The sequence below is a fragment of the Chelonoidis abingdonii genome, unplaced genomic scaffold, assembly GCF_003597395.2.
Source record: "Chelonoidis abingdonii isolate Lonesome George unplaced genomic scaffold, CheloAbing_2.0 scaffold0005, whole genome shotgun sequence".
In the NCBI taxonomy this organism is placed as follows: Eukaryota; Metazoa; Chordata; order Testudines; family Testudinidae; genus Chelonoidis; species Chelonoidis abingdonii.
This window is the reverse complement of record NW_027424266.1, coordinates 130885-140600: the sequence shown is the minus strand read 5'-3', so window position 1 is coordinate 140600 and position 9716 is coordinate 130885. Positions and strand designations below refer to the sequence as shown.

General features: G+C 54.3%; 1 pseudogene; it reads left to right on the top strand.

The window, feature by feature from the left end:
- Positions 1-4919: 4919 nt before the first annotated feature.
- LOC116829162 (C-signal-like) lies at positions 4920-8198 on the top strand (annotated as a pseudogene).
- The last annotated feature ends 1518 nt before the right edge of the window (positions 8199-9716 follow it).

The window sequence follows — 9716 nt, the reverse complement described above, 5'->3', positions numbered from 1 at the left end:
CTGGGTGCTCTGGCAGCTGGTGTCAGAGCGAGGGGCTCATGTCTCCGGGCAGGGGCAGGGGTTGCTCCAGTTTGCCCGTGCAGTTGAGTTTAGCTCTCAGGTGCGGTGGGGACCTGTACCTGTCAGTGGGTTGGGTTAGCCTCCCAGGCCAGCAGGCTGGGGAGGGGTTGCTGGAGCCTCCTCCTGTGAGGCAGAGGGAGTTGGATCTGCCTGGCTGAATACAGAGGATTTCTCCAGCACCTTGGTGCTGTGTGCGGAGTGGTATCATGGCTGGCTCCAGCTTGGCAGCACAACTGCAGAGCCGCGGCCTGACCCAGTGCTCTGTGCGGCGTGGTGGCGTGCCTGGCACCAGCCGGGTGGCGCAGCTGCCTGTCGCGGTGCTCTGGGCAGTGTAGCTGTACTGCTGCCAGCCACCGGGAACAGTGGGGTCTGGATAGGGCAGGAGTCCCACGGGGGCTGTCGGGGTGAGAAGCAGTGGGGTCGGATAGGGGGCGGGGCCAGACCACGCCTGGCTGTTTGAGGAGGCACAGATTCCCCTGACTGGCAGAAACCTGATGTGGCCCTCAGGCCAAAAAGTTTGTTCACCCTGACTTATACTAATGGGAGCATCTAACCAAGGGACTGGGGACCTTCCAATGATTTGGAAGAAACCAGAGACTTAATAAGCCAGCAGTTTATTCCATCACTGCTACAAGCCTGAGCCAAGACCCTTGCAATTGTTGTATATATTTGATTCCTTTAACCAATTTTAACTTTCACCTCTTTCTTTTTATAAATTTGATACTAAAGGATTGGCAACAGCGTGATTATTGCGTAAGATCTGAGTTATATATTGTTCTGGGTATGTAGCAATTCCTTTGGGATCAGAAATATACTTTGGTTGATGAAATTGGATTTAAATAATCAGTCATCATTAAGTCTAGTCTTTTTGGTGGTGTTACAGGGCCTGGGATTCCTAAGGAGACGGCTTTTCTGACCTCTTGTTAGCCAGTGTGCTGAGACAGAAGGTGACTGTTGTCGCTGGTTGGGTGTATCTTATAGAAGAATAACCAGCAGTTGCGGGTGGGGGGTCCTGCCCTATTTCTCAGCAGTTTGTCCTAAATTTGGTATTCTCAGTTGTGATTCACTGGGGCATGGTGGGCCCCTCACACGCAGGGCTGGCTCTAGCCATTTCACGGCCCCAAGCACAGCGGCATGCTGCGGGGGTCGCTCTGCCGCTCGCCGGTCCCGCGGCTCCGGTGGACCTCCCGCAGGCATGCCTGCGGATGCTCCACCAGAGCCGCCGGGAAACCGGCGGAACGCCTCCGCAGAGGACAGCCTGCGGGAAGGTCCACCAGAGCCGCCTGCTGCCCTCACCCGGCAACCGGCAGAGCCCCACGTGGCATGCCGGCCCAAGCACGCGCTGGCGCGCTGGGCCTGGAGGCCGGCCCTGCTCACACGGCCACCTCTGTGCCTTGGGTGGGAGTAGCAGGAGTGCATTCTGTCATAAAACAGCTTCCAACTGATTGCTTGTGGTGAGGTTGCTGCACTCTAGGGGGTTTTAGGGGTGGAACAGTGAACAGAGCCAGGCCCAGATGTGTTACCACCTTATCACGCTTGACTGCCATGCAGGAGTGGGGTTGAATTCTGCGCAGCTGGGTGGGTGCAGAGGAGGGGGCTGCTGGGTGTTGACACTTAAAATTGTGTCTGACTCTTGAAATCTCCAGTTTCTTGGGTAATTATTGCTATTTATTGTCTCTTTTCCCTTTCAGGGAGTTAAATGCAAAGGAAGCCCTGGTTATGCAGTTCAAGTTACAGAGGCAAGAGGTCAATTAGAGAATAAAGCTCAGATCCTCAAAATAGGAGCTTGCTCTAGCAAATTGCATCATAGGAGGAGATTCTTGATTACCTTATATAGCTTAGTCTATTGTGCTGTAGTCACAGGAACTACAGCTCCTGTTTTCAGGGGGCGGGTTGTATCACTTTCATTTCAAGTTTCATTTCGAAACAATTTTTGGAGTGACATAGACATCCAAATCGGGGGGCTGGGCTTTCTCCTTGTTCTAAATGTAATGAGTCAAACGTACAGCAGGACATGGGGGAATGATTAAGCTCTCTCTAATATACCCTAACGTGCAGCTGTGACTACACTGTTTCATTTTACAGTAAAGCACGCTCGAGTCTCTTTATTGTGTAATACAGCAGGGTCTATTGTGGATGAACTAAGTGTGCCACATCATGCAACTTTAGAAAGTGCAGTGTCTTAGTTCACATTACTGCATCCTGTGGACGAGACCTTAGATACAAGGAACCACTTCCAGTGTTTTCGTGTTTCCTGGCTAAACACCAATTTCAATTCTTTTGTGTTTGGCGTGCTGACAGGTTAAAGCCTAAAATCAGAAGCCCAATAACTATGCTCATGGGTGTAGTTAACAGTTTCATAATGTTGATGCCATTAACATTCACAAGGGCAAAAAGGGTTACATAAAATTGAGGACCGCTAACCAATGGTGGAGCGTGCTTTACAGGCCTGGGCCTTTTTCCCACAGCCTTCAAAAGGACAATAAAAATTATGGGGGGGGGTATTCTTGCCCTGCAGTAACCTTAATAACAGACTTAATTTCTCTGTAAAAACTCTGGTCCCACAGCCCGGAAAGCCATACTGTACTAGTTGCCTTATGAGGTCTCAGCCAACGATCAGGGGAGTGGAGAAATGGTTTCACACCGATGATATTGAATAATTAACTTGCCCACTAACTCTTATCCCACGTCTGGTTCAGCAGATATGCCAAACTCTGCCCACAGAGTTAATATGGTCATCCCGGTTTGAAAATGCATGAATCCATCCAATCCTACTAGAGCTTCGCGATCAGTCTCCGCTCCAGGCCGAACCACTAACCGGCGTCATATCGTGGACTTGCTTTTTCTGCGCAGCCTTATCCTACAAGCTCTTTCCCTTTCTGCAGGAGACTCCTTCCAATCCCCATAGGTATGAACTCCCATACCTTCTCGCAAGGGGAAGACCGCCTACTTGGTCAGTTTTCCACAGCACGTATATGAGTGTGGACCTGCGCTCGAGGGTAGGACTGTGTTGTCAAGCCTATGGACACTGTAAGAATCAAGGCAGAAAGCCTGGCCACGTGGAGAGGTAAGGCTCTCAGACCTCTGACCTGTGTATAACTTCATGGTTATGCGGGGGCACGTGGAGGCCAAGAACTAGCCCAGCTCTCGCTGAGGCTGAGGCCAGAAGGCCTCTGCCAGCTGGGGGCACAAGAGCCAGGCCGAGGACCATGGCTGCTTTAAATGTGAGGTTGAGACAGGGGCGCCTGCCTGTGCCATCTGTGCCATGTATGAGCCTGGCTGGTTTGGGTCTGAACAGGCCTCGCTCTATTGGAGACAGATTTGCTGTCATAGACTCATAGAAACCAAGATTAACAAACTAGGCCAATGGCCAGGGCCCAAATTCATGGGGGAGCACCCCTGGCCCAGGCAGTAGCCATAAAGTGGCTGGGCTGGTCATGCCTTTGATCTGCTGGGACTAGCTGCTCCTCCTGCTGATGCTTCGAGTGCTGCTCACATGACTGAGTGAGTGGGGCCAAATCTGAGTGAGTGGCACAGTGACTTCACACATAGGGTCACAGCAGCACTCAGGGTGAAAATCATAGATTATTAGGGAGCTCAGGAGATCATCTAGTCCAACCTGCTGCTTAAAGCAGGATCAATCCCCAAATGGCCCCCTCCAGGATTGAACGCACATCCTGGGGTCTAGCAGGCCAATGCTCAAACCACTGAGCTATCCCTGCCCCCCTTCAGTAATAACTCCCCTGAAGTAGGGTTAACAACCCTTCAGGACTGTCCTGGATTCTCCAGGAATTAAAAATTTATGTTTAATTAATGATTGTTACGTGATGAAACCTCCAGGAATACCTCACAGCAAACTTGGCAACCTTCCCTTGAAGGGGCCCAGCCTATCACCCCTCATGTGACCCCCTCTGCCCAGCCCCCCAGTGACACCCACTCTGAGACCCCTCGCCTAATCCCCACCGCTCAACGACCCTCCTTCCCCCAGGACCCACCCTGTCAGCCCTCATGTGATTCCCGCCCCTCACTGACACCCCCATGGGGGCCCAGTCTGTCACCCCCACGTGACCCCCTGCCTGCAGTGACACCCCCATGGGACCCAGCCTATCGCCCCCAGGCTCATTCCCCCTTTCCCGCAGCCCACCTGCCGCTGAGACCCGCCCGTCCGCTCGGTCCTGAGCCCCTCCTGGCTTGTCCGATGTTTTCGGTGACATATCAAAATGACTATCGAGCTCTTTTGTTGAACCAGCTTTTTCAGTAACCCGAAAATGCTGCTGATGGTTCCGATTAAAAAATGTGCTGCAAACACTTTTTAAAAGGAAAAAAAGGCATGTTTCAAATGCTGCCAAACAACTGTGCCATCGGGCCATTCTCCCCTGAAGGGTGTTCTCATGGGATGATGAAAGCTGGGTGAGGGTGAGCCTGCCAGAGCTCTGATGGCAAATTTCCAACCCTGCTCACCCCTGGGAAGATCCTGTTGGTCCAACACGCCCTCCCCCCCCACTTTAACACTCTCACTGCCACACTGCTTTACACTCACCCAGCTGACTCCTGGTCCCCCCAGTTTCACTCTCTGGCTTTGATGCCATCCGTCCTGCCCTTGCCATGTCACTCCCCAGTTCTGGCTAGCTGTGTTTATGAGCTCCCGACTCGTTAGCATGGCTCTGTAGAGCAGCCTGGTCTTTGGGTCTCCGGGAGAGGGGTTAGCTACAGGGTGGAGGAACCACACCTCTGAACTAGAGTGACCAGATGTCCCGATTTATTAGGGACAGTCCCGATTTTTGGGTCTTTTTCTTATATGGGCTCCTATTACCTGCCACCCCCGTCCTGATTTTTCACATTTGCTGTCTGGTCACCCTACTCTGAACCTCCTGCTCTGTCTCTATAGAAGCTACAGACCCAGCCAGCATCAAGGCGGCAGCAACCAGAGTTGAGGAGCATCTGAAAAGCTCGGGGCTGAATCTGTTGATAAACAATGCTGGGATAGCGAGGCTGAGCACACTAGAGTCTGAGACAGCGGAGGACATGTCCCTGGTGTACGCAACCAACGTGTCAGGGCCCCTGCTGGTGAGCCAGGTAAGGGCCCCGACAGAGGGCAGGTCGCCGGCTGCACTGGTGTTTGACTTTGCTTAGGCCAGAACTTCTCCCTTCCCCCCAGGGCTCTGGTTCCTGGATCAGTGAGCCACCCTGGTGTGTGTGTGTGTGTTTGGGGGCTGAGGTGCGGCGTTCATCACAGTGTACGTGTCAGGTGCATTGTGGGACTGTAACCACCCGAGAAATGGACCCAGAGGCCCTAACGCTGCCCCGGTGGGATCTGAGCCAAGAGTCCGGCTCCTGCAGCAGAGGCCATGTCCTGAGAGCAGGGATGGGCAAACCTTTTTGGCCCGAGGGCCACATCGGGGTTGGGAAACTTTGTGGAGGGCCGGGTAAGGAAAGCTGTGCCGTTGCTGGCCTGGCCTGCTCTATCTCTGTGCACCAGGACTGGGTTTTTCAAAGGTGGTTAAAGGAGTTGGGCACACAAATCGCGCTGACAGTGAATGAGAGTTGGGCACCTAAATCCCAACCTTACACTGTGATAAGTTGTCGCTGAAGTGTGTGTTTGCATCTAGGTACGAGGTACTTTCCTTTCCCCCAGCAGCCCAGCCTTCTGCAGGGACAGGTATTGGACAAGTCAGTTACCGATGAGGCTGTCTTAGCTCTGATCATAGGTTCTCTGTTTTATACTGAATACGCCCACAAGTTTTTGCTGCTACTCTTATACTGAGTGTAGGATTTGAAGAAGCCAATTGTATTGACCTAACCGGGCTCTTAATACCTCTGTGTAAAACTGCCATTGACTCGGATGGCAGCCGAGTTAGTAGGGGCGGCTCCTGGCACCAGCACGCCAAGCGTGTGCCTGGGGTGGCATGCCACGGAGGCGCTCTGCTCTTCGGCGGTATGCCTGTAGAGGGTCCGCTGGTCCCGCGGCTTCGGCGGACTTCCCGCAGGTGGCCGCCAAATCCGCAGGACCCAGGACCTCCCTGCTGTGCTTGGGGCGGCAAAATACCTAGAGCTGCCCCCGCGAACTAGGCCAAAGCTGCTGGTATTTGACTATCCTACCCAATTTCTGCAGCGTGCTGTAAGTACAGCTCAGCGTATTGGAGAGGAAATACTTCCATGTCAGTGAGTCGAGGCCTCTGTCTAGCACAGATCTAGAGCAGGGACTCTCAAACGTTTGTACTGGTGACCCCTTCACACAACAAGTCTCTGGGTGTGACCCCCCCTTGTATGTTAAAAACACTTTTTGTATATTTAACACCATTATAAATGCTGGATGTAAAGTGGGGTTTGGGGTGGAGTGCCACGACCCCCCATGTAGTAACCTTGTGAACCCCTCAGGGGTCCTGACCCCCAATATGAGAACCCTGGATCTAGAGGGTGTGTACAGTCCCGCAAGATACTCTGTGCAGGGCTCTAAGGTGGGGAAACAGCACATGATCGGCTGTATCTACACCAGAAACACGACAGCGGTGCCAAAAGAGTCCTTCTGTTGCCATAATAAATCCACTGCTCTGACAGGTGGTAGCTAGGGCAACAGCAGAATTCTTCCATTGACCTCACGCTGTCTCCACTGGGGCTTAGTTTGTCTCTCAGGGGTGCAGCCCTTTTCACCCACTTTCTATTGTAAACACTGGCCTGGGACCGGGCTCCCCCATTCACTGCCAGCGAGGGCAGAATGGGATTACGCAACTCCTAGAAATCAGCCTTTAAAACAGGACTGAGCCTGAACAAGTTGGAGGGCTGGGGGAGAGCATGGCCAGGAGCAGCAGTGAGGGGCCAGCCTGTGACACTCTGGCAACAGCTGGACCCACTTCAATTCAATCAGGTCCGCTGGTGAGAGAGAATGGGTCCTTTCTCCTAAGCTGACCGCCGGGATGCTCTTTTCCCCATTGCCCAGGCGTTCCTGCCCTTGCTGAAGAAGGCTGCCCAGGGGAGCCCCCAACCAGGGCTGAGCTGCAGCAAGGCAGCCATTGTCAAATGTCAGTATGGCTCCATCACAATCTCTTTGCCGGATTGTTGCAATTGTCTCTTATCGGTGCAGCAAGGTAGGGGTGTGCCCAGGGCACCAATCAACGCCTCGTCCTTCGCACTACAGTAAAGAGGAAAGAAAAGTCTTTCTGCCTAGGGTGACCAGATGTCCCGATTTTATAGGGACAGTCCGATTTTTGGTCTTTTTCACATTATTGCTGTTCCTGGTCACCCTATTGTTCTTGCCCCACAATTTGACTGCCAGGCCAGCATTCAGGCCAATCTCACTCTGCTCCCTCTTGTGGGAAGCAGGCCTCTGGGTACATGATGCTTGTCACTGACCCCAGAGCCAAGCTTGGAACAGGACTGGGTCCTGCACGTGGCCCATTGCAGTGAGAGGTGGGATCCAGTAACTGCTGATCATCCCCATTGAGAATCACACACTGCAGCTTGCATCAGCTGTCCCCTCTTGCTCACCTTTCTCCTGGGCGTGGGTCCCTGCTCTCCTCACAGCTGCTGTCTCTGCTCATGGTGTCTCACCCACAGGCTGCTCTGAACATGCTCACCAGTGCCAATCCTTGGGTATGAAGGAGCGGATCCTGAGCATCGCTGTCCATCCTGGCTGGGTGCAGACTGACATGGGGAGCTCACCCCACCAGGTAGTGCTCAGTGGGAGGGCCAGTGTAGCCACATGTCAAGTTCATTGTAGGGGGAATGGTTACACTAGAGCCTGTTCCCTTATCACCTCGCCCCATGACCTCTGTATGAGTGCGCCACTCCCTGGGGATTCATGCTGTGTCCTGGCGTTGCTTCCCAGGGCTGCCAGTCCATGGTTCCTTCAGGCTCAGCATTGCACAACAAACCCTGCAGAGCTGCTGCCTTGGGAGAGCTGGAGGGCAGGAGCTGGTCGTCTGTCTCCATTGGGCTTAGTTGTCTTCAGGTGCAGCCCTTTTCACCACTTCTTTGGTAAACACTGGCTGGACCTGCCTCCCCGTTCACTGCCAACGAAGGCAGAATGGGTTAGCGAGATCCTTTCCCAGATCCTGGCCCGGCCCCTGTGCTGGGCCAGCCCAGGCAGGCTCTCCCCTCACTCTTCTTTGCCCCTGCAGGCTCCACTGACGGTGGAGTGAGTGTCCAAGGGATCCTGACGTGCTTCCAACACTCTCCAAGAAGAAGGACAACGGGGCCTTGTAGAGCTGGGAAGGGAAAGTTCTTCCCTGGTGAGACGTCCCCTGACGGAGGAGCCTGGGTCAGGCTTCCAGTGACCGCGCGTCAGCCCGTGCCTGTGTCCTCATAAACCCACTGTTCTAAGTAACAGCCCTGCTATTGTGGATTTTGACGATTTAGCCAGCCTGAAAGCTGGCAAGGCCTAACCCCCTATCCCAGCAGAGCGGAAGGCTGGACTCCAACGCGGGGCTGTGCGGTGCAGGCCGTGGGCGGTGAGATCAGGGCACTAGCACCGAGGGCAGCAGAGCCAGGTGGTCAGGAAGCTGGTTTCAAACTTCCTGCTGAAAGGTCTGCGAGACAAAGGGGCTTCGCAGGAGAGCCAGTGAATGGCAGTGAGGGCTAGAACATCCTCTAGAGAGCAAAGTGAAATGGCAGCTGCTGCAGGGAAGCCGGCAGCCCTAAGCTAAGATGAACCAGAGCCGGTCAGTAAACTTTACCCGGGGCAAGGAGGCCAGGGGGGGGGCTTGGAGCGAGAGCGGAATCTGTATGGGCAAGGCTGCTCTGGCTCTTGGAGACTGCCACGAAGAGGGGTGGCAAGGCTGGGTGACCATGCTCCATCCGTCCAGTGCAGCTTGGTCCTTGCCGGCAGTGTGGGGTTAGAGCCGCCTCTCTGCCATGGCTACAGCTGGCTGCCAAAGACACGGGGCGATAATCAAACACCTCTCCTGTTAACGTCTCTGCAGCGCTCCCCCCTGACACAGGTCTGGTGTCATGCCAGCAGCTCCTCGACCTCCCCACCTGGTTGCAGCCCCTCTGGCTTCTGGGCTGGAAACTTAGACATGGCACTCTTCTCCAAGACACGGCAAACTCTCCCGCTGCCCTCTCTTCAGCCACACACACAAAGGACATAGGGCTGGGCTGGACCAGGCCAGCTCCTGCACCACATGCAGCTTGTTCCACGTGATCAGTGAGGTCGGGGTAGCTCTAGTAGCCATTAACCAATCTCCAAAATTGCCGTGGAGGGCCGATTGGAACAATACTAAAGCTGCCAGCACAGCCTTGGTCGTTAGGGAGCGGCACAGCCTTGACAGCAGGCCACCTGGAGCCATGTAGGAGCTATTGCATTACCCTTGTACGTACAGGGAGGGCGGCAAGCTCCTATGGCCGGGCTAGGGCTGACAGGAGAGAGCTGCAGGGCGAGAGGGCTCACCTGGCAGGGCTCTCGCACAGGAATTCAATATGAGCTGCTTGCAGACCTGTTTTACTCTGATTTTGGGCCAGCGGAGGTGGGGATGCCTGTGCCCAAGCGAACGAGTCCACTGTGCTCCCAGTAGCTGATCTAGGACGAATGTTCTGCGCTGCTCAGTTTGGCTGAGAGGAAGCTGGGAACCCTCCCCTTCCTGCTGGGCGGCCCCCTCTTGGCAGGGTGTTCAGAGCGAGAGGCTATGTCTCCCAGCTAGGGCCGGGATTGCTCCAGTTGC